General features: G+C 39.4%; 1 protein-coding gene across 1 annotated transcript in view; it reads right to left on the bottom strand.

Annotated features, from left to right (window-relative positions):
- The window catches only part of b4galt2 (UDP-Gal:betaGlcNAc beta 1,4- galactosyltransferase, polypeptide 2), a 191,995-nt gene extending 167,916 nt beyond the window's left edge, over positions 1-24,079 (bottom strand). Inside the window, exon 1 of the mRNA XM_067606214.1 lies at positions 23,662-24,079. The gene's annotated coding sequence lies outside the window, so the exon portion shown is untranslated. The remainder of the gene's footprint in view (positions 1-23,661) is intronic.
- Positions 24,080-24,437: the final 358 nt, after the last annotated feature.

Raw genomic sequence — 24,437 nt, 5'->3', positions numbered from 1 at the left:
GAGGTAACTGAGCTGATGACGGCTGCCTGTCTCTTGCTTCTTACAGTGTCTGTCTTTTGTCCGTGGGCAGCAAAGTCAAGACTGCCAAGACTGAGCCTCGAGGGGTGTGTGTGTGCTTGTGTGTGTGTGTGTGTGTGCTAGTTAACGAGATGGATTTCTGCTGACCGAAGGACCTGGACAACGCACGCCAGTCACACAGTAATGCATGCGCAGGTCAGGATTTATTTCCCAGCTGTGCTGCTCTTCAGCGACTGAACAGGCTGGCGTGTAATGTATTAAGGGGGAATTTTTCAAACATGCAGACAAGCAGTCAGACGGACAGAAGAGTTGTGCCCCATTTTCCTGCTTCAACAGTGAAGCTTAGGGGCAAGCGGGCTGCTGTCAGCATCCAACAGGTGTTCAACTGAATGTGTAGTGTGTCACTGGTGAAAATCTCCAGCAGAAAAACAGGGGAAACAAATCCACTGACAGGATCGAAAGCCTGTTTTGCCCCAGATGACCAGCTGTGTAGGACTTATAAAAGATCAATGTAGATAAAACACACATCAATGATTTTTCTCTTATGTGGGCTACAAATAAGAAGCCCACAGCTGTCTGAAACCTCTGCCTCTTCATTTGCGGACATCTCGCTCAACTGACTTTTCTCAAGACAACAAGTATTATCTTGGGATTTTAGTTTTTTCATCTTGAAAAAGGTCAGCGGGCCGAAACAAAAGACAATAAAAAGGTTGTAGAGGGAATCTCTGCCTTTCACTTGCTCTCTTGTTTCTGTCTCCCTTTTTCTCTCTTTCTCTCTTCAGGACATCTCACAGGGATCGTACACAAGGCGGTGCAGTGTTCACTTTCAACTTAATATGTTAATGTCATCTACTGTAGGGAGAGACAACAAAGCCATGGATGAGTCTATGAAGTCTTTGAAGCTTCCAAGTGAGAAAAAGAAGGAGAGAAAGACCATGAGAGAGAAAAAAGAAGTAACAAAGATGGCCACAGTGACAGAAAGAAAGAGATTCTTTCTGTAACCAGTTATTCAAGGATCCCTGTAACTTCCTTTTTAACAACAGCAATAACTTTCATAACAGTCCAAAATCATATAATCTCTGCCTGGGAACCCATGGAGAAATGCTGTGAAAATATGTGAAGTGGAATATAATTGCTTGTTTCCATCTCCATTTCAAGGCTGAGGGTTAATGAGAAGACTGGACACCTCGGATGTTTTGAGGAAGACTATCATCATCACTAAGCATGTCATTGCCAACCAGAGAAGGTGAGGTGATGAGTCAGTCAAAGAGATGGGTCATAAAAACAACAATGAAGAGGTGAATGAATGTGGCTAAAGAAGAAGAGAGGTGTCACATGAAGATGATGTTACCAGTGAAGCATCAGGACAAATCAGGGTCAAAATACGTCTCACATAATGTCTCCTAGTTTCATCAAATTTAGACCACAGGTACGGCCCAATGTGGCCAATCTGTGTAATTTGTAAGGATTTGTGTAGCACATTTCAGTGTTTTCCCTACCACAGAGATTAGTGGGCCCACTAATCTCTGTGTGAAGCTGTTACAGGAAGTGCAGCTTTAGTCACAGAGGTTAACAACCGTGCTAACTCATTGTTCAACTGGGTTGTGGATTAATTATAATACTGCGAGGGAGAATTTGTGTAAGAGTGTGTAGTGAACTACTTTTTACTTTTTTTCCAACACCACAGGTATCCAAACCATTTGAAAATTTGGCATATGCAGGGAACTTGTTATGAAAATTAATTAAAAACTATTTGTCCAAATGAGTTTCTAACACTCATTCAGTTTCAGGAATTCAGTTCAATGATAACCAGTGTCTTTTTCTGTCTGACTAATGGCTCAAAAGCCAAAGACATTCAAGCAGCAAATCCTTACCTTTGAGTAGCTGGAACCTACAAATGTTTAGCATTTTGCTTGAAAAATGATTGAAAAAATTAATCAATTACTAAAATAGTTGCAGACTAATTTTCTGTTGATCAACTAATTAATGAATTTGACTTATTCAAAATTGGAATATCAAAAAAAAATTACAAAATTTGTCTGTTTATTCTATTATTTTGTCTTTGAATTCCCCTTTGTTTCAAGCTTATTACATATCCACCTACTGTAGTAGTTGTTCCTGTCTTGAATTCTATATATCTATATCTTGCTTTTCAGAAATAATGCAAAGACCATAAGTGAATTCTCCTCTTCCACATAATAGACCATGTAATGTCTCCCTGAGGATGCTGGCGTCCTCGGAGAGACATTGCATTCTAAAAGACATTACTGTCTTTCAGAGGCTGTAGCGGGATCAGTTTACAGTGAAGATACTGGTACCATATGAAACTAGACAACTTAAGGTATCCATTAGTACCAACCATGTCATGCTAGATTGTCGGGAAGGGGGCTAAATGCTGCTCCAAAGTTAGGCTAAGCTTTGTTGAGGGGAAAAACTGGCATGGCCATTTTCAAAGGGGTCCCTTGACCTCTGAAAATGGGTTCTATGGGTACCCACGAGTCTCCCACAAGTCTCCCCTTTACAGACATGCTCACTTTATGCTAATCCCATGCAGTTTTGCATGCAGTATAAATGTGTTTTTTCGCCTATTCTAAAAATTGTGTATTTAAATATTTCTGCATACTGGGGTCCCTAAACAGTCTTGGAATTGTATAAGTTGTTTATGACTGGAAGGCTGAGGCTCTTGTGGATTCAATGAGCCAAATTGTATTCATGTGTGATGATGTTAGTCCCCATAGTAGCCATTTCATTGTAGTGAGACCACTTTTGAAACTGGACCTCACTGTATAAAATGACCTTTTGTGACCTCTAGGATTATCACAGCCTCATGAAACTTTACAACCACAAAGTAGAGACCTAGGGCATTCAGAGGATATATGGCTTTCCTAGGTATATTGACAATAAGGGGGTTTCTGAGCAATTTCCAGAACAGAAGTGCTCAGAATTTTTGATACCACAGCAAGAATTTTTCTATGATGTTCCTCAAGGTCTTGGTGTCTTAATATGGTATTTTAGACGGATTTTTGACCATTTTTATCAACTCTCAAGCGGTCAAAAATGGTTAAATTTTCACCAAATCTGTGTAACAAATGGTATCAACTCAAAAATTGCTGCAACAATTTATGAGACATAATTGAGCATGTGAATGGCCATCATATACTTCCATTATAAAGTTCTGAGCCCTTATACACTCTAAACTTTCAACATTTGAATAGGCGCCTAACCAAAACACTTTTGTTACAGATTTGTTACTGGAAAACTTGACACACAGTGATGAGCTGCATCTCAAATTAATCTCCAAGTTCCAAGCTTTCAGATGATCAATACCACTTCTATCTGGCATGTACTCCTGCTATCCCCCCCTTAAGATCCCCTGTCCCCCCAAAAAATGGGTCTATGGTAGGGGCGCGGGAGTTTGAGATGTTAACTGATTAGCTGAAACATCAAATCAATAAAGTTATTTACCCAATAAAAATACCAACCAATTGCTGATTCCAGCATCTCAAAAATGAGTGTTTGCTTCTTTTATCTATTTGATATCATAGCAAACTGAATACCTCTGGGTTTTGGGACTAAATAAGAAATTTCAAGAGATCACTCAGGGCTCTGGAGAGTAAGATGGGTGTTTGATGAGTTTTCAGTGCCGAAAAGAAAGCAGCATGCTTGCCTTACATGCTGATGTTGGCTATTTTGAATTTGATAACCCAAACCCCAGTTCTCACATAGAACTCTGACTCTACACTGTACAGTACATCTCGAGATGGGATATTTTGGCAAGTTTTAAGATGTACCAAAGAAAAAAGAAAAAAAGAAAATGCCAGCCCAGAGTTTCGAGCACTACTTCAACCAGAATTTGCAAAACTTAAGCTTTTAACAGAATATTAAAATATGAGATCAGCCGACCTTAAAAAAAGATGAAGTGTAAGAAGGAAACAGTGGGAAAGAGACTGACAGAGAAAAACATGAAACTAAACACACTGTCATTTCCGTTTCATTTTCGCAAAGGTAAGGTGAATATGTTTTAATGTTGGTGTCACTTTCTTATTTGCTTTAGTTGTTTTGATCATCTTATTCCTCAGTTCTTGACAGACTACTAGCTAAATGAGCTCTTTGAACTTGCTTTCTAAATATGAACAGGTGATTTTGTGCAATATTCTCAGATGCAGCTTTCCACTGGTACATTGCTGCGATGAAATTGTACATAAACATTAACAGTCAGAGGGGAAATGCCTTGACAAATGCATCTGTAAAGAGTGTCTGAGGGACACATTAAGAAACAGTATGTTAGGGAATTATAAGTCACTTGCAGGATGAAGTAGACTGTTACTTTTAGGGCAAACAAAGGGCATACAAAAGAAAAAACTACATCTCTGACTCCCAATCTGCATTCACCTTGTCATTTATTGGGTTGAAATGTTGTTATAGACAATTATGAACATGGATATTAAAGTCTTACTGAAATCAAAATTGTTTTTTTGCTAAGAAATGAGTACTATGCTATATATACAGTATATATCCTATACTATAGTTTGTTTTGAATTGCATACTTATTTGGTCAAAATTGTGATTACCAAAAGAAGAATGTTTCATTTATTTTTCTGCAGTGATAGCACCCTCTACATTGTTGTTCTCTGGGGGGTTGAATATTTTTGTTCTGATTATGTTGGTGCTGGTAATTCCATTGGTCCAATATCTGAGTTGGCGGGCACTAAAACTATCTCAATATACTTTTCTCAATACAGAGTAGGCCAAGTTCAGACTTGGTTACTAAGGAGGTCGAACTTGGCAAGTTCAACTTGGGAGTCCAAACTGCCGAGAACAGCTGCTAGTAGCACGAAATGCATTCTGGGATACTCATCTATCCCGAGTCCACACAAGTCAGCTCCCAAAATATCCTCGGGCAGAGCAAGAACACTTCCGGTCATTTGGACTGTACTTGGCTAGATTCAGACTTTGGATTGGAACAGTAGCCTAACTGAGCTCTGACTGATGAGGTTTGACAAGTCAGCAAGTACAGACAAGAACGCAGAGAGCAGAGAGAAAGGCCTCAAATTATATCATTTCAATTCCAACAGTAAGTAAGTAAGTAAAACTTTAATTAAATAGCACCTTTTTTAACACAGGTTACAAAGTGCTTTACAGTGACATTGGGACACAAAGAAAATAGGACACAAAAACCATGAAAGACACATTCAAGAACACATACAGATATCCTACACATATGAACACAGCAAGCATACAGTCATCACCCAGAGCACACACGTGAATTTATGAAATGTTATAAGAAAGCCATTCTAAAAAAGTAGGTTTTTAGGTGTTTTTTGACACACTCGACAGATTCAGCTGATCTGATGGAAGTGGGGAGATTGTTCCGAAGTCTGGGTGCCAGGGCAACAAAAGCACAGTCGCCTTTGGTTTTTAGTTTGGCACGTGGTACGGCCAACAGGTTTTGGTTGGAAGACCTAAGTGACCGCATGGTAGTATACAGGCTTAGTAGCTCAGATATATATGCAGGAGCTAAACCGTGTAAGGCCAATTAAGAGAATCTTGAAATCAATCCTGAACTTCACTGGCAGCCAATGCAATGAGGCTAAAACAGGCGTGATGTGGGATCTGTGGCCAGTCCTAGTTAATAGCCTAGCTGCTGCATTTTGTACAAGCTGTAGACGTGACAGGTCAGCTTGTCTAAGACAAGTGAAAAGGGAGTTACAGTAATTGAGATGGGAAAAAATGAAGGCATGAATGATATGCTCTAGGTCAGAGGCTGAAAGTAATGGTCTGATTTTTGCAACGTTCCTAAGTTGAAAAAGGCAGGATTGATCCATTTTATTGACATGGTGTTCAAATTTCAATTTAGGGTCAAATATAACGCCAAGATTCCTGGCGTTAGTTTTGACATGGGGGACAAGTGGGCCAATATGCTGAATGATGCCTTTAGCAGTATTTTTGGGGCCAAAAGTGAGAAGCTCAGTTTTGTCAGAATTTAACTGAAGAAAGTTGACAGACATCTAGTCCTTTATTGCAGCTAAACAGCTGTGGAGTTTGTTTAGGTTGCTAAAATCATCTGGTTTTACAGAAAAATATAGCCGAGTGTCATCTGCATAGCAATGATAGGATATACAACCAAAGTGACTGATTATCTGACCCAATGGCAGCATATACAAAGAGAAAAGAATTGGACCAAGTATTGACCCCTGGGGCACCCCATATAGCAGCGGAGTGGATGAGGACACATAGTTACCCATAGAAACAGAAAAACTTCCAAAAGAGCTTTGCAGCCGAAAGAGCTTTCCTCCATCAGTGATTTTAGCACTCCGTACATTACTCAATGACTTTGTTGAGAAGTGGGGAAAAAGATGACTTATGTCAAAGTCCTTTATTTTAACAAAGTTAAATGTTTTTGTTGTGCACACAGAAAAAACTACAAGCGTGGCAGCGCAAGTACTTAAGTCAAAGTAACTTGGTTTTGTCCATATGTATGAAACTCCCTAACGCTTTCTTCTGAAGTCATTTTTCAACTTTCTATTTGTAATCGCTGCTGTTTAAAGACCTCTATATTGTTTGCTCCTCTCTGTCCTGCTTTTATTTCAGACATGTCTGAACTAGCCACGACCCCTCCACAAGTGCTCTCTGTTGAGCCGTGACGTTTAGCCCGCATCTAGGACTGACTGTATGGGAAACAATGTTCGTTAAAGGCCACTAAAAAACATAAATATTGAATAAACAATGATATTAGATTGTTTTTCAGAAAACCCCCATCCTTATCTTAACATATCAAGCGAACCACAATGAACAGTTGAGAAGGATTCTATTCTAGGGCTGGATTTTTAGTTATTAGCATTGTTACAAATGTTAATGGGATTTTTAATGAGGTTTTTCTACTTCTGGAGCAGAATCTGGAAGTTCTAGTTTGACTTAGGCTCTCCATTACCACGGTGCACCACAGTACGTCTCCTAGCAACACTGGGTCTCTGATGTCAGTCAACTGCTGTCATGGGAAAAATATGGCCAGAGGCTTAATCCATGCAACCCTGTTTCCACGAATATGTCCACAATTGGATTTATCCTCTTGAAAAATGGAAAAATATGCACAATAGCTGCATTATTATCACTGTTGATATTGTACAAAAAGAAGGGAGAATTCAAATTTCAGGTTTACTTCGATATTTAATGTGTGATCTCCTAAAACGAGAGACCAAAGCACCGAGCTTTGAACCTCAATCGTCAAGATTGAGCCAGTCTAAAGCCAGAGTGGCTGTTCTTGATATGCAAAAGAGCATCTTTTATCACAGTCCACATTAGTAATATGTTAATTTAAGAATAAAGATGCCCTCCTGAGTGTTTAACTTTTTTTTTTCTTTACCAAAGTTCATCCTTTAAGGTACAGCTCTGAAATTTACATTTTAATAACTCTGCAGGGCTTAGTCGTAGTACTGTGGTTTCTGGCTTTTCTAGAGAGTTGTTCATGTACACAATTACAGATGTGACGCTCACAGACCTGAATAATGCCATACTGTATATGAATTTGTGAACTAAGTGGAATGTTATGTCGCTTTAGCACGGAAATGCTGCAGAGAATACACATGAAGATGGATGTAAGATAAAAAAGAAAGTGCTAACACATGTACATGACTCGATGATGGTGTGTGTGTGTGTTCAAACCAATCTGTCACAAAGTGCAGTCAGTCAAGTCAAAGCATTAAGTCTTCTAAGTATTCTGTGTGGTTACATGAACATCTACAGGCTAAAGAAAATCTTTAAGGTGCTGCACTTGTTTAATAATTTCTGTCTTGTCACATAAATGTAATGGATGCCTCACTTTCAGACTTAACACGCTCACATACGTATCAAAAAGTATATTCAGATCAAGTGCCAACTAAAGCTAGCAGAATGTCTACAACATCTGTATCTTAAAATTTTAATTGGTTGCCAGACGGGTGGCCAGACTGGTAATTTGTGAGGGTACATAATTCATTGAGTCTAGGCCAAGCATATGCTGGAAGGAGCCCACTGAACTGTGGGCTTTCATTCGAAGGGACAACTCAAAACAAAACGTCACCTTTTACGTCACAATGCTGGGCAAATCAACAATATCTGTCACATATTGTCAAATTAATGATTTCATACAAGTTTTGAGTTGGAAATTACGATGTCCACAATCATTCCTTGAAGGCAAAAATTTCGGCAGTCATGTTGGTGTTGATAGAAATTTATAGCTTTAAGTGTAAAACTGCTCTGGAGGCCTTTCGTCCTCCGCTGTTAAACACTGGGCAGCTCTACTGGAACATATGTGGGTTGGGTTCAGCTTCAGCTACAATCTATGCAGGACCAAAGGGTCAAAAACAAGCCAGGGGAATTTTAACCAGTAACCTTTTAATCACCAGTTCCAAAGTTTAGTCCAGTCAGTCTGCAGCACAGCTCAGATTCAGTAAATGTCAGTGTACAAGGTTGAGGAATTTCTTGAGTGTAAATGGAAACATTTCTAAATTCTTCCTTCCACTCATACTGTAGTTTTCGTTGTTGCTCTCCACAGATTGCTTTCGCTGTGCAGTGCCACTTCACTTCTCATTACTACCAAGAAACCTGATTTTTCAGATATTCCAAAATGCTGCCATGCTTTACATTCTCCACAAAGACAGGAACAAAAATGAATCACCAGAATGCATTTTCAAACATCAATTATTTCAATAAGAGATGTGCAGCTTTTTTGTATTCTAAATGTGGTTGGACTTCCAGGCATTAACAATAAACAATATGTGTGAAGCAGCCACTGTTGATGTATTCTGAGACTAAAGAACATCATGTATGTTTTTTAATCTAAATGTAAATGTTATTATCAAGAAGAAAAGTCCAAAAGTACTGAAATTTCTGACTGCAATATAGCAGATGTATAGAAAAAAGATTAACAGTGTTTACGCAGCTCGCCTAACGAAAGCAGCACGTTAGCAGAGCAACAGTAGTAGCGTCAGACCTCCATCAGTGTCTACACAGGATGCGTTCAGGCACAGTATTGGGTGTAGGTCACTCGTGTTTTGGCAGCGCTCAGTGCTCAACACACAATCACTGTAGTTACGCATGAATAAACAGTAGAAAATAGAGTACCATCCACCTCGGGTTTGCAGTTGCACGAATATAGTGCAAGAGAAACCTGAGCTGTTACGTAGCATGAATAGACAACTGTATTGTTTAAAATAGGAGCGTATCTGTTCTGTCAAGACAGAAGAAGACTGTATATAAAGATATACATAGGGAGGTTTGACGTTTCCAGCCAGGATCTTCCAAATAAGGAGCGCGGGTGTTGCCTTTCACACTCTGGAAACACGCCCCGCTACCTCGTACCAAAACAAACACTAGCTTACTGGGAACACTGAATGGTGCACACTTGGGCTAGTATTAGCTACTTTAGCTAAATTATGCTAACAGGGCAGATATTGTAATCAAGTATCATTAACTTTACCAAAATACTGCAACAATAGAATGACTCAGTGTGAGTACTGGAGCCGGGGAGAGATGCAGGTGAGCAAGCTGTCAATCAACACTGACATGGCAGACATCAAAGCTACTCTAAGTCTTCAAATCTTATTAGCAGAGCAATAATTTCCAAAATGACCACCAGCACACTTATTTGGGGGCCCGAACTTAGCAATTGAGACCATAATGACTACAAAGAAACTGACGCTTTTGGCAAACATGTCAGCTGGCGAGTCGGCCAGTGGCATTCCTTGAGCCTTAAGACGTGGTTGTTGCTGCTTGCATCAAACAGACGACTGAAAGATGCAACTGAAACATCTCCTTTGTAGACAAGGGTCAACAGCCATGCTAGTACAGCTGAGGCTGAGGGGAATGTCATTACAGGTTTATGGTCTATAAGTTAAGTACTACACAAACTGAAATTTGAACTAAAATCTGAAAATTGCCTCAGGCTACCTCAGCAAAGTACTAACACCACACTGAATGACCTTCACACTTAGGTCATTAGAAAAAAAAGAAGCACTTAAACAATTTCTGAAAAGATGTCTTGGTTTTGTTTCTGGCTATGCTACAGAGCAGCACCACTGCCCTTGAGTGTTGTGCTTGAGGGGAGGGCACCTCGGCGGAGTGGACGCCCAAGGACACACATGGCTTTCTGCCCTTCTGAAGCACATGGCAGAAGATCAGAGAGGAATGGAGGGCGCATCAGTGAGGGAGAGCTGCATCAGGTGCATCTATAATTACAAAGGGGTTGTTTGAATACAGTAGTATTGTCTGGGGTCCAGTCCTCAACATACAGTACTCAGCATCAGAGAGCCGAGCACGTCAAATAAACTGAGTATGAGGCTGTAAACAGGCCTTGAATTTCCAGGCAGTGACATCATCATTGATCATTTATAATAAGGTTTAATGCAACAGAGCAGAAGGCCGTCTTTTCCCAGCAGCACTGAGAGATGCTTCAGCAGTGCACAATCACATACACACACACACACATACACATACTGTATATACACACCCAATCTCTAGCTCTGTGTGTTTCTTTAGCAGATGTTCTCAGTGGAGCCCTGAGGCTACAAGCCTTGTTTTGTTTATTTTATATACTCATCTTTACCAACCGATGTGGAAGACAACAGATATCTAACTCTCAGTTTGAGCCCCATGTGAAGATTTTGTCTTACAGCTTTGACCACTTGTATTATTTGACTGTACTTCAATATTTCTTCATATTTTGACTCTAAATTTCAGCCAAAGTCGCTAAAACAGACAAAAAGTTATTGTGTAAAAACTGGGCGTAAAAGCAAAATTCTGCTGGATGAAGATCACAGCCGAAGAGTCTCTTTCCTTCTTTCCCTTCTTCACTCTCTCTCTCTCTGTCTCTTGAGCCCCGGGCCCCTTGCGTTTTAACCTACAAGCCAGCCCTCCCGGTCTTATAAAAAATGCATTAGCCATGCTATACTTGATAGTATGGAGCCTCAGAGCTCTCTCATGGCTCCGGCACTTCTTGCTGTAGGCAAGTTCATCTCCCACAAACTAACCAGTGCACAGTGGGATGGACAGAAGTTATCTTTGGCTTGGTACCACCAGCCTTAACACTGAGAGTCTTCTGTGTTAGGAAAAGAAGCCAAATTTACATTCACTGCACGCAGAAAGAGGTCACTTAGAATGGATCGTGTCCGATTGCATTACAGTTTTTTGACATATGTATCTCTATTCACAATTGAATCTTAAATCAGGAGGTTTTAGTCCATCTAAAGTCAACAGAAATGCCCCTTTTCAACACTACAAATCAACCACAATCTATGCGGGTCTGCCTGAGGATTATATCCCCTTGCTGAAAGCAGAAACCATTGAGTGATATCATAAAAATGGGGAGAGAGAGGGGGGAGGGAGAGAGGATGGAAACAGAGAGAGAGATGGAGGGAGACAGAGCACACTACACACTGTAATTATGAAGGATCTGGGTCACGTCACTAAGAAGCAGGGCATTGATGGCAACCATACAACATATTGTGCAGGAGCTACTGTCATAATGTACCATTGTTTGATAATGAAATAAGTACACAATGTACTCAATAAAAGGTCTTGCATACGTTTTAGCCTAAGCCCCAAATATATAATCTTGCTCCCACGTTCTCTCTTTTTCTTTAAAGGAAGATTTTATTAAGTACAATACATTTATATCCAAAACCTCTTGAACTCCAAACCTTTCTTGAGTAGCTCTGATGTTAAAACAGAAAACACATGTAGCATCCTTGCTATTATCAGGTTTTTGGAGTGGCACTTAATGTGGTTTTGAGAGACCTGAGGTACTCAGATACTCAGGATATTGTGGCATGTAAACATCTTGGTTTCTAATCCCTGTCTGCAATGTCCGCAGCAACGTCCTCAACTGTAGTTCTGTAGTGTTTAATCAGTAAAACTATACTCAGACGTCCTAATTGCTGCTTCATAATAGCAGTGGGACAAAAAAATTGATTCACATAAGAAATGCAATTTTTATGTCCTTACAATTCTGAATCAATTCACAGACTCCAAAAATTGAGTCGTTTATAATAATAACTATGACTTTATTTATATAGCACCTTTAAAAACAGAGTTTACAGTTTGACAAACAAAAAGCAAGACAAAATGAAGGTAAAGTTAAGATAAAGTTAAAACAAGATGACAAAAGATGCAGAAACACAGAAGAGAGAAGACAGACGGATGATGAAAGATAAAGACGGTAAAAAAGATAAAAGACAATAAAAAACATGGCGGGTCGTTCCTAAGTCAGGGGGCCCTGATGGCAAAAGCACGGTCACCTTTAGATTAAAGATTTTGGAACAGCAAGAAGGGCCCCGCCCGAGGATCTTAGGCTGTGAACTGGCTCGTATAGGGTCAATATTTCTGGGGTCAGACCCAGGCGCAGTGTTAATTTTGACAATAAGTATTCATTGATGACCTTTTATTGCATGACTGAACTGTAATGACAACATAAACAACAACAAAACAACAACAACAACAACAAATGTTATGGCGAAATCTCTGTTCATTATGTCCTGACGAGTAAAGACGAGACGTAACAGCCAGCTCAACCTAGATCACATCCGCCATCTCAAAGCACTAGTTGTTTTCCTTTTTAACCAATCATTTATCTGCCCAACCATAGTTTCACGCTGGCATCCCTCTACATATAACCAACATTTGCAACACCGACACATGCACACACACACACACACACACACTCCAGCGTATAACTATAACTTAACACTTGCTCTTTCTCACACATACACACACCATCCTAAACATCTTACTAATTTATGCATTCTCTCATTAATTTATGTAAGTCCCCCCCAACCACATAATCGACCGCTTAACAGGAGAGGGGAAGGAGCAATTTAACTCTAATTAGTTCAGTTTAGTCTTTTTTATACTGTTTAAAACAAACAGGTTTTGCACACAGTTAAAATGGGTGTTTGATGGGTGTTTTGATGCCCTAATAACAAAAAATTGAATTAAAATGGGCATACAGTTATATGCTCTAATAAAAAATGAAATGGGGAAAATGTACAATTATTTGTTGTAGATATATGCAGAAAATAAATTTGACCTATGAAGGAAATATAACTGTATTGCAATTTTTCTACCAAACTTTAGACATTGATATTTATATGAGGTACGGGTAAGTCAGTAACACATTCTCAGCCTAGATGACTTCACACATGGGTCGAGGTTTGCTCACTTCTTAATGGACTTTTTACAGCCAGGAGAAACATCCTTCAACAAAACATTACAGTATCATGCAACTGAAAGTTATGACTACAACGGTGCCTAAAATTAGACTAAAGTTAAAACTGAGTTCAACTTTCTAAATCCTGACAAAAGAAAGAAAGACTCAAATGTGACTGTAAACCAACTACAATTTTCAGTAGGTGACTAAAATTAAATTTAAAATTTTTGTAAAAATGAACACTGCCCAGATGCCAATCACTTTAAAATAATTGAACAGGGAGCGAAGCCTGATGTTGTCTGTTAATACATAAATAGATAGATAGACAGATAGATAGATAGATAGATAGATAGATAGATAGATAGATATATAGATAGATAGATAGATAGATAGATAGAGATAGATATAGATAGACAGATAGATAGATAGATAGATAGATGGACAGATAGATAGAGATAGATAGATAGATAGATAGATAGATAGATAGATGGACAGATAGATAGAGATAGATATAGATAGATAGATAGATAGACAGATAGACAGATAGACAGATAGATAGATAGATAGATAGAGATAGATAGAGATAGATATAGATAGATATAGATAGATAGATAGATAGAGCATTACAGGGAGATATTAATTACAGCAGTCACACCACAGACACATTTATTTAAAGCTTGTATGGTTGTAGGAACAAAGCTCCTGCTAAAACGGGTAGTCTATACCTACGGCCAGAAGAGAGGGGGGTAAAGTGCTGGTAGAGTGGGTGGTCTGGGTCATGTGTGATTGTGAATGCTCTGAAGATCAGGGATGAGATGACACAGTAGGATAAGTTAGGGGTGGGAATGCCAATGAGGCAGAAAGGAGGGAGTTACAATAGTCAAGTCTAGAGAAAATAAGTGCGTGAAGGACTTTTTCCAGGTCAGAGTGTGAGAGCATTGGTTTAATTCTGAGGACGGTTATTATTTAATAACGTTATGTCAAAACTCAGTCGCACCCGGTGCCCTGATGGTGCACAGCACACACACTAGATTTTGTAGTTCATCTCCAAAGAAGGTCAGAATTTGGAAACATTTTGGATTCAGTAACTTGATAACTCACTTTAACTTTAAGATGAAAGTGAAGTATTCTGTTAAAACCTCATAGGCCATCACCTGGAGACTAACTTTGCACTAGCAAACGAGTCGAACAACCAACCAGCATACTGCAGCACTTTACACAACCTTTAGCTAATGCTGGTCAGGTGGAGAGAAGTCATTTCAAAAACACCTACGCCTGTAAAGAGTTGTGGATAACGATGGGTTTCAGCAGCGGAGGAGGTTTTCTTCACTGCTGGAGACAGAATAGCAAAGTACTCCCCCCCCCTTACTCCCCAAAACCAACTTCTGCTTCTCAAAAGACATTTAAAGTCAGTGATGCTGGACAGTAAATTACACATTCATTTCATTATTCTCATAATTTTTTAATTAAAAAATGAGTGCACTTTCAAACACTTTTCTCAGCTTTTTTTTCATTTTGTCAGACAGTGAGTTTAATAAAGTCCAGTTAGCTTAACTACCAGTTATGTTTCATATTACAAAGGCAAATGGTCTGGACGCATCAGACCGCTGAACACTCCGGCCAGTGGGTGACGTGGTGGGTGATGTACTGCAGTGCTGTTTTCAACATGGCGGCAACGTCACAAACTTTCTAATTTTACAGTTAAACAGTAGAGTAACAGAATCTTGATTCATATCTGATCAGCACTGTCTAGTTTGATAGTTTGATCTGAGTTTCGCGAGCTGGCCGCGTCGCACTGGGCGGACCTAATTTGCATAAAGTTGAGGTTGAGTCGTGATTATGTAAATTCGGATACATCAGTTGGTCCATTAACTCACTGCGCTGTATCCATCATGCACCGTGCAGCCAGATCTCCTGATCTCTTGTGCCCCCTTTTCAATTTAAAGAATCAGTTTTGAATCCAGAACCAATTCTGAATCAAATTGCGACACTAAGACTTGGTATCAAATTGAGAGATTCCCAAAGATTTTCACCCCTACCTCATAACGTTAAACTAAACTCTGTTGTATCTGTTGATTGTTTACCTAGATCATGTTGATCTACGCCTTCATATTGTTTGTTTTTTGTACACGAGTCTCTCTTGAAGAAGCGTTCAGGCGGCCAGAAACTAAACCAGGTTCATCCTTAACTGTTGAAGGACATAAATGATAGAGAGAGGCTGAGATGTCCAGGATTCACAAGTTTGATATTGTTAGAAACATGCATATACGGAGCTGAAGGTTTTTCTGAATTCCAAAGTCAGGATAAGACTCAAAGTATGTTGAAGTTCTCACAGAAAATGATGCAGCAAGTATTCTAAATATTTTTTGTTCCAATAAGTTTTGAAGCTCAGTAAATAAATAAAGAGATGCCATCTGCATCATTATTTAAAATGGTAAAACTGTTTTTTTGTGTCATTATAAATGTCTTTCATGGAACTGAACATGACATATTTGGCATCTTTGGAAACTTCCAGAGATCAAACATAACTTAAAATGAATTTCTGTGGTTTTGAACAAGTTTTCTGTGCTGATCCCAGCAGGTGAATCTGTTATGTAACAATACACCCATGAAAACCCCAGTATCACCTACAGTATGTCATTCAGGCCCTGAGAGAGCACTGAAGCAGTGATTCCTTTTTTATTTTTTTCCACAGTGTGTGTGCGAGCTTTAGCCTCGCTGCCGTGGAGATCCGTGAATGGCGCGTCACGAATGAATCAGCCACTCAGCTCCACTCCATCACAACCCTGACCTTTCAGTGTTCGTTAACTGACTGGATTCAGCGCTTTACCGAGTGCATCCCTCATCCTCACAGAGAAAACACCCTGCGCTCTGTGAGTGAACAAACAAACACACGTGAAATAAAATAGGTGATACTGACAGGACTGGAGTGATATGCGAGCAGTGATGCACACATCTGTACTACGGCGTCTGTGTAGCATTTTTACATCAGCAAATCAATTAGGGCTGCAACTAACAATTAATTATCATCTCGATTAATCATTTTGTCTATAAAATGTCAGAAAATAGTGAAAAATGATGACGTTATAATTTCCCAGAGTCAATAATATTACTGTACACAAACAAACTGCCCAGAGCATTGAGCAGCTGATAATAATAACAAACATTTTCACAAAATTTGGATTTTTCATCAAGACAGATCAAAGAAGAGAAGCAAAATTTAACTAAAAATGAACAACAAACCAGCAAGAAACTTGAAATTCATCACAAGTAAAAGCTATTTTATTATTTAGGAATGATTTTACATCAACTTGCAACTATTTTGATAATCGAGCAATCGTTTTAGTCAATTTTTGAAGCAAAAATGCCGAACATTCACTGGTTTCAGCTTCTCAGATATGAAGATTTAATGTTTTTCTTTCTCATACATGATAGTAAACTGAATATCTTTGGACATAACAAGACATCTGATAACATCACATTTGACTCTGGGAGATTATAACAGGCATTTTCACTATTTTCTAACAATTTATAGACTAAACATAATTGAGAAAATAATCAGAAGATCAATCGATAATCAAAATAACCGTAAGTTGCAACCCTACTAGCTTATACTGCATTTCATTTTACATTTTGTTGTATATCTGCTTAACTGCTTCATGGCACAAAGTGGGATGAAGGTGCAGCAACACAAACACAGACCTCAGTTTCTCAGTTAGGAGAACAACTGCTAGTCAGGTGGAAACATCATTTTTACACGTTTATCTGCTTCAGCGAAGCTACAGAGAAAACCTCAGACCAGAGCTGCCCAAAATAGAGCCCGCAGCGCAAAGTCCCATGATAGCCTTCGATATTTTCTTTCCCCACCAGACAGGTTTGATAAATCGAGACCAAAGTGTAGATTACATGATCAATAACAAGTATCTCCCCTGGCTACTGCACGCCAAAATCATGTGAGTCCCCTGCCTGAAGGAAGGATTGAGACAGTTCTTCATGAAATGTACTGCCACTTTGAAACATGCAGGTTTACATTATAGGTCTACATTTCTACATATGAATATGAAACAGACAGAGAGAGAAAGGCAAAGAACCGAGAGAATGTTAGGAGCATATAAACTGCGGAAAATTAGGGAGTGAAGTCAGGAAAGGAGTGGTACATGAGAGTGACTCTGACCTCTGCCCTCCCTCACTGCCATCCTCCGCTTACAAAGATGAAGAAAAGAGAGGAGAGGAGAGGAGAGACCAGACAGACTCTACCTTATCTATTAAGCCTGAACAGCTAATCGTTTTTAATACTGAAATCGCAATTTCAAAGAGTGCAATTTTCTAATTGCAAGAACTGGAATTTCAATTAGCTAGTCATCGTCTGTCGCCTTCACAGGTTTGAAGAGGTGAAAGCTTTAGCTGGTGACTGTCAGTTTCACCGACTGCACCGACAACTGTCGCTGGCAAATTTAATCATCCATACTTAAGCCAGTTGACATTTGTGAGTTATCAAAACTGTGAACTAAAACTCTTGGCTTTTTCCCCATCAGGATTCTGTTGACAGGAAACTTCAAATGACAGACAGTGTTTATCATTAATCTTTCTTTGCATTGTGAATTTTTAAACCATGTCCTAAAAAAAAAGAAGTTCTTTTTATGAGCGTTTCAGTAACAGCTCAGGCGGTAGAGCAGGTTGGCTATTAATTGTACAACTGGTGTTTTGATGTGCAGCTCCTCTTGAGCAATACACTAAACCCAAAATTGTTCCTGATGTGTGTAGGGAAGAACTGTAAACTGCTTTGGACAAAAGCTTCTCCCAAATAACTGTAGCATGACGTCATTTCAATGTAAAGAGGAGTCAATCTAATCCTGTTACAAGAATTTGGCTGACATCTGCACGTCAGAAAAGTACTTTCAGTGGTGACATCCAATTTGAAACAAAATTAAAACAATCTCTGAAATATGTTAACTGTGTAAAGAGTGGATTTTTAGAAAATAATCATAATTTAAATCCTTATATTGGTCCAAACAATCACAATTCGTTTTTTTTTCCCCAAATCACTCAGCCCTAGTATCCATCTATTTGTATCAGTCTATATAATTATCTGATTATTGTGACTAGCCCGTGTGCATTACTATAGCTACAAAGACAAAAAGCTAAAAACAGAACTGAGCAGGAAAATAAAGAGCAAAGATGAAAGAGCCGAGCGGAGGGAGGCAGAACAGAAGAGAAGAGAGTCAAAGCATCCAAATCAGAACAAAACTCCAGTGTTCTCTGAGCTCAACCCTCTTCTACTCCGCTCTGCCCATGCGGATATTAAATTGCCTCTCAGCTGTCTCTGATCTGAAGGAGGTTGGATTGTTGAAAAGTCTGATATCACATTACCTCCCTGCTCTTCCATCTCCCTTCGTGCCTCGCTTTGTTTTAAAAGGTCCATCCCTGTCTCGCTTATTTGTTTTTTCCAGATGAAATTGACACCAAACTGAGAAGAAATCAATGAGACATAGTGTGTGGGGAAAAGGTATTTGATGACACTCCTGACACTTGAACGGTATTACCGCCTTGTGTCAGACTCTGAAAGCCATTCGAGGAATTCTCCTTGCTGTTTCTCCGCGTGCGCGCTGCACTCGCGTCGTGCGAATACAACAAAGTCCCGTCTGTAGCTACGATCCAGAGATGTGAAGACTACAGTGAAACATCACCATCTCTCTCTCTGTGTCTCTCTGATCCAGCTGCTCATTTGGCAAAGAAGCAAAGAAATAAATGAAGTGCTTTAGCAGAAGGAAGGCTTCACTGGGAGAAGGATTGTGGGTAAAAGGGGTGAGATGAGGATTTGTTGCGGGGTTTTAAAGACAGTTTATTTAAACAAGTGTCGGTTTTGGCTTAAAACATCAGTTGGGACATTAGGCTTAAGACCACTACTGTCCAATTATGCTTTCAATGGCTGTCGGTTTAATCAACCTGTGTCCTTGGATGTTATTTTTTTCTAACTCTACCTAGTAAACAGCGGAGGTTGGAAAAGCTATTTATTTCTTTATGTGTAAAAACAACATGTATTTCAGTATCTATAGTCAGGTTGAATAGAAAAGTGAAGGTAAATAGAGAGTGAAGGGCTGCTGTTTGGCCACATAGTTTGAGACTGTAATGAAAATAGTAATAACAAATCTTCTGTTACTAACTATCACTTAAAATGAGACTTAATGCACTTTCATTCACACTTTACACCACATATAAACGTCTCCGTTGGTCAGATCACAAATCTGATTGCAATCCGTCTTTTGTTTTTTTTTTTCAGGCTACATGCAAATAAGAATCGTCCCTACTTCAGTCCAGAGGGTGGTGGTAAAGCACCTGAAGCTGTTTGGTATTTGCCGAAAAGCCAGAAGAAGAAGAATTTAGTTTCGTTACAACAATGGCTAGCTAGCTACCAACTATCCATAAACGTACTCATGGATGAATCACATTTATGGACTAAGATCGAGAGTTTTATCGTCTTCTCAGGCTCTCATTCACTAATGCTGCTCCTTGATCAATACAGATCAAAGCTCTCCCACTCAGACACACACATCACTCAGTGGTTGAACTGATCAGCAATCAAATAAACGCTACAACAGTTTTGTGCACCTTGTGTTGAATTGCTGGAGACACTTTCCTGATGCCTGAGACAGGCGACTAGTTTCAGTTCATATCATTGAAGTTTAATAAGGCAACATAAGTGAAAACACCCATGTGTATGGACTATAGGGACTTTAAAAATGTGGTGATCACAATGTCAGCCAGATCACTTCACTTCCAGATATGGTCAGGTCTATTTAAACTTTACATTCACATGCACTTTTTCTTATCCATAATGATACCCATACATATATACCGTCTATATACAGCATGCACAGATAATAACTGCCCTTGTTACCCTAATAATTAATCATTTTGACTGTATGTACAGTATGTGGGTGATTCATTTAATCTAACTTCACATTTTAGCTCGTTACTTCCAATTGAAATCTTGGAACTTGATCATATTGTTGCTGTTCACGAAGGGGTTTTGTTTTTTCAGTTGAGGCAAAGAGCTGAACACAAAGTACCTTTCAAACATGGCCAGTGGCCAGAAGGCATTTTGTTTCACATACAGATGGTGAGTAAACCTTCTCACCTGAGTCTCCTCTGCTCTGAGCCCCTGTCAGCTGGAGTGTGTTGTGTCAGTGAAGAACACTAAATGAGGGCAGTGTGTGTGTTTTTCTTTCAAGAGCAAAGAGGAGTTCCTGCTCCCCAAAAGAGCCTTAAATCTTTATCTTTCATCTTGTAGGTCCCACGGGGGTCATGTTTGGAGGAGAACAGAACAGAAGAGAACAAAGTAGAACAGAACAATAGAACAGAATCAAATCAAAGTCAGAGGAAGAAGACCATGAGATGTGGTCAAAAGTGCCAGAGAGAAAAAATAGTAAGCAGACCTTCAAATTTTTGGGGGTAGAATAGAATAGACCAAGACAACAGCAAACTTGATCCAAGGAAGAAGACAATGAGATGTGGCTGAAAGTCCCAGGGAAAAAGGCTAGTAAGTGGACCGTTGGTTAAGTTCAAATGACACCTAAAGAAAAATATATATACTGCACACACACACACACACATATATACTGTACACACACACACATACATATAGACAGGTGTCTGGACTCATACCCCCTTCCTCAGTTACTCAGGGCCGGCCTGGTTAGTTCCCATGACAACAAATCCCAACATGAAAGAGTGATCAGAAGAATCTGCAGCAGCCGCTGCTGCTCTGACTGTCAGGCCCGGCAAGGTGAGCAGAATGAGTGAACCTGAGGAAACCAACGTCAAACACACTGCTTTACTTCACTGAGCCTCATGAGAGATGGAAGCAAGTTAATCTACAGCAGAGTACAGAGAAACCTGCTTATTGCCTTTTCCTGCTAACCGCAGCACCTTCGTCTGTGCAGGGTGGGAAAAATGACTGTGGAGGATCTGATTATTGTATTTACACAACGGTGATCCAAACCTACAGCTGCAACAGTGAGCAAACATACTCCCGTCAACCGAGCTACAGCTTACAGGAAGCTGGTTTTGGCTGAGAAAAACAACATTTTTGCAAGGTGGGCTGCAAATAACCATCGTTTTCATGTTTAATTGATTATTCGTTTGCTCTATAAAATGTCAGAAGATGATGAAAAATGCCAATCACAATTTCAGCAGTCCCCAAACATAAAGATATTCCATTTTCAAAGATGTATAAGAGAAAGAAAAGCTGCAAATCCCCAGTGAGAGGCTGGAAACCAGGGAAAGTTTGGTATTTTTGCTTTTAAAGAATTACTTTACAGTTGCTGATAAATTCTCTGTCGCTCCACTAACCAATTAATCAACTAATTGTTTCATCTCTACCAGAGTTAAATCTAAAACCTCTCAGCCAGAAGGTTTATATAAGTCATGTACTGTATATATAAGGCTCTTGGAACACCACAGTAGAGCAGATTACAGTTTTAAACCACCCAAGAAACAGACACACATGTATTTAAATCATAAAGATCTATCAGCTTTCATATCCAGACATCAGCTTTTCCCACGACTGAAGCCGTGTGACCTTCTGGTTCCAGTACGGCCTGATTATCCGCACAGATCACCCCGCCACCTGTAATTAAACAGCCTGATGCCATAACCACCTCTCTGCTATCTGATAGGCCTCCAGTCAAATCACAGATAAGACAGGTTTTCACAGCAGATGGTCACAAGACGCTTCTGCTACACTACATCGCCGCACATGAGTGAACTCGACTGGTCTCGAGACACTGAACTGGTTTATCCAGACAGTGAGAAAGTCGAGCTTGAGACTTCGTTCTCAAAACAGAGTCGATTGACTGATGAGGACCATGAGATACAGTCGAAAGCTCCAAAAACAGGCGAGTAACTGCACCTTTAAGTTGAGGTTGTTTTGTCATAGAGGGAAACTTTCTTTCAGGCTTCATTCACAAAAATGAAGTACACAGTATTTTGAAGTGTCACACAAAACAAGCAGCTTGATAACATCACTTTGGGCTTCAAGACATTGTGATTGACATTTCTTACTATTTTCTGACATTTTAAAGATCATATGATTAATAGATTAATCATGAAAATAATCAGCAGATTGCCCAATAATGAAAATAATCGTTAGTTCCTACTCCTGTACAGTACGTATCAGGTTTAAACTTTCAGCTAGAGCTGCAACAATTAGTCGATCAACAGATAATTAATCACCAACTATTCTGATAATCGATTGTTTTGAGTCATTTTCAAAGAAAAAAAGGCTAAAATTCTCCAGTTCCAGCTACTTAAATGTGAATATTTTCTATCTATCATAATAAACTGAATATCTTTGGGTTGCGGGTTGTTATTTTTAGGTTGAATCTTGGGATATTTTTCACCATTTTGTGAAAATTGAAATTTATTAAGTAATGGACAGATTAATTGATAATGAAAATAACTGTTAGTTGCAGCCCTTGAGCCATCCTTCAACCATAATTAGAGTATCATGGACACACTGAATAACAATTTAAAACTCACTAAATATCTCCGTAAAATAAAAATACGACCTCAACATGAAACAAGAATAACATTTTGTACATTACAGCATCAAGAGGAAATTTTTAAAAGACCCACTTCACTGAAGCTCACACTCTCTGCACTGGACGAGTAAAGTTCCTCCATAAAGCGAGCTAGTTCCAGTCCACTTGCTACTACTACTATGGCCTCTGTAGCAGTAGCCCTAAAGAGATACTGTGTCATAAATGAGAGAGATGTCAGACCAGATTATAATCTAGGTACAGAGCTTCTGTGTAACTGCCTGGTTAGGTTAAGCTTCATGATGAAGAAGCCCCCTCCTCCTACTCCTCCTCCTCCTCCTCCTCCTCTTCCTCTCTCGCATTCCCCCACTGTAAGGCTGGCAGTGTACACCAGTCCCCTTTGCTCTTCTGTTACCAGACCATCAGACATGATGAGATATTACAGTCCACAGACTTTGCATCCTTTCTTTAAAAAAAAAAAAGGGAGAAAATAGTGCCAACATTTTTTGGATGATTGTTAAGAGAAAGTGGATGTTAAGAGCTTCTTTTTTTTTAAAAATAAAAAAATAAAACCTCTAAAAATGCATGGTTGACCAGTCCTCTCAGCAGCTTGTATGTAGGCTGTGATGCTTGTTGTACTGTAGAGGAACAGTGCAGGGAGGCTGAGTGAAACCTAGCATGGCGGGTGTAAAGATGCTGCTTCTGGCTCGTGGAAATGTGCATGATAACAAAAGAGGGGTAGAGGAGGGAGGGAGGGGGGTGAGCAGTACATGCGAGCATATTGCCATAATATTCAAAAGCTCAATAAAAATACAGAAGCGTGCAGGATAAATGTATAGAGGCTAGATAGACACAAAGGGGGGAAAGCGTGGATGCGATGCTGAATGAAACAATGCATCCCAGACAGTTAGACAGAGCACCTACCTCAATGTTGTCAAGCCAACACTTGTATCTGTGCATCTTCTTTGCTGGAGCACCACTGGGGTTTTTTGATTATTCGCAGGAGTCGAAGAGAAATGTAAAAATTAAAAACTGTCAATGAAAATGTTGTAAATGTGTAAAACAAATAAAAAAATTGAAAAAAAACACTAAAAAAAAAAAAAAGCTAGAGGCTCAGCCCAGCTCGCTCCGCTCAGGATAACTATATTCTTCTCGTTTCCACAGACAGGCTGTTAATGTCTGCTCTTCTGTGCAGAGTAACGCTCGCCAGATGGAAAACGGAACGATTTTCTACCGCAAACCGGGCAGCAGAGAGATGCTATCCTCATGATTTTCCGTCATCCTGCTAGTGTTTTGGTGGGGATGATAAGAAAGCAAAGAAAAGGATGCTCTCAGGCTGTGGCAGCGAGCAGGTCCCCTCGCTCCTGCTGTCTACGGAAGCCCGGATGGTCCAGAAATTCCTTTTTTTTTTTTCACTTTTTTTTTTTTTTATCGGCTCGTCTCAGGGGAGCAACTAATGTGATAACCCACTTTTCTCAGCTAGTACCCTTTTATATTTTTAAAACAGACATAAAACTGTCTCACTGAACAGTAAAACAAAATAAGTAAAATAATGTATATAAATATGCATAAATTTTGATTTAATTTTACCTAGATTTTGTGATTTTATTTTTATTTTTAAACCTTTGAAACCTGTTTGTAGTGTTGCCACTCTTTTACTCAACATGTGTAGTCTGTTTGTGTTTATTATGGTCTCTTTT

Source organism: Thunnus thynnus, chromosome 12 (genome assembly GCF_963924715.1).
Source record: "Thunnus thynnus chromosome 12, fThuThy2.1, whole genome shotgun sequence".
Taxonomy (NCBI): domain Eukaryota; kingdom Metazoa; phylum Chordata; class Actinopteri; order Scombriformes; family Scombridae; genus Thunnus; species Thunnus thynnus.
The sequence above is the reverse complement of the archived record's forward strand: the minus strand, read 5'-3'. Positions and strand labels throughout refer to the sequence as shown.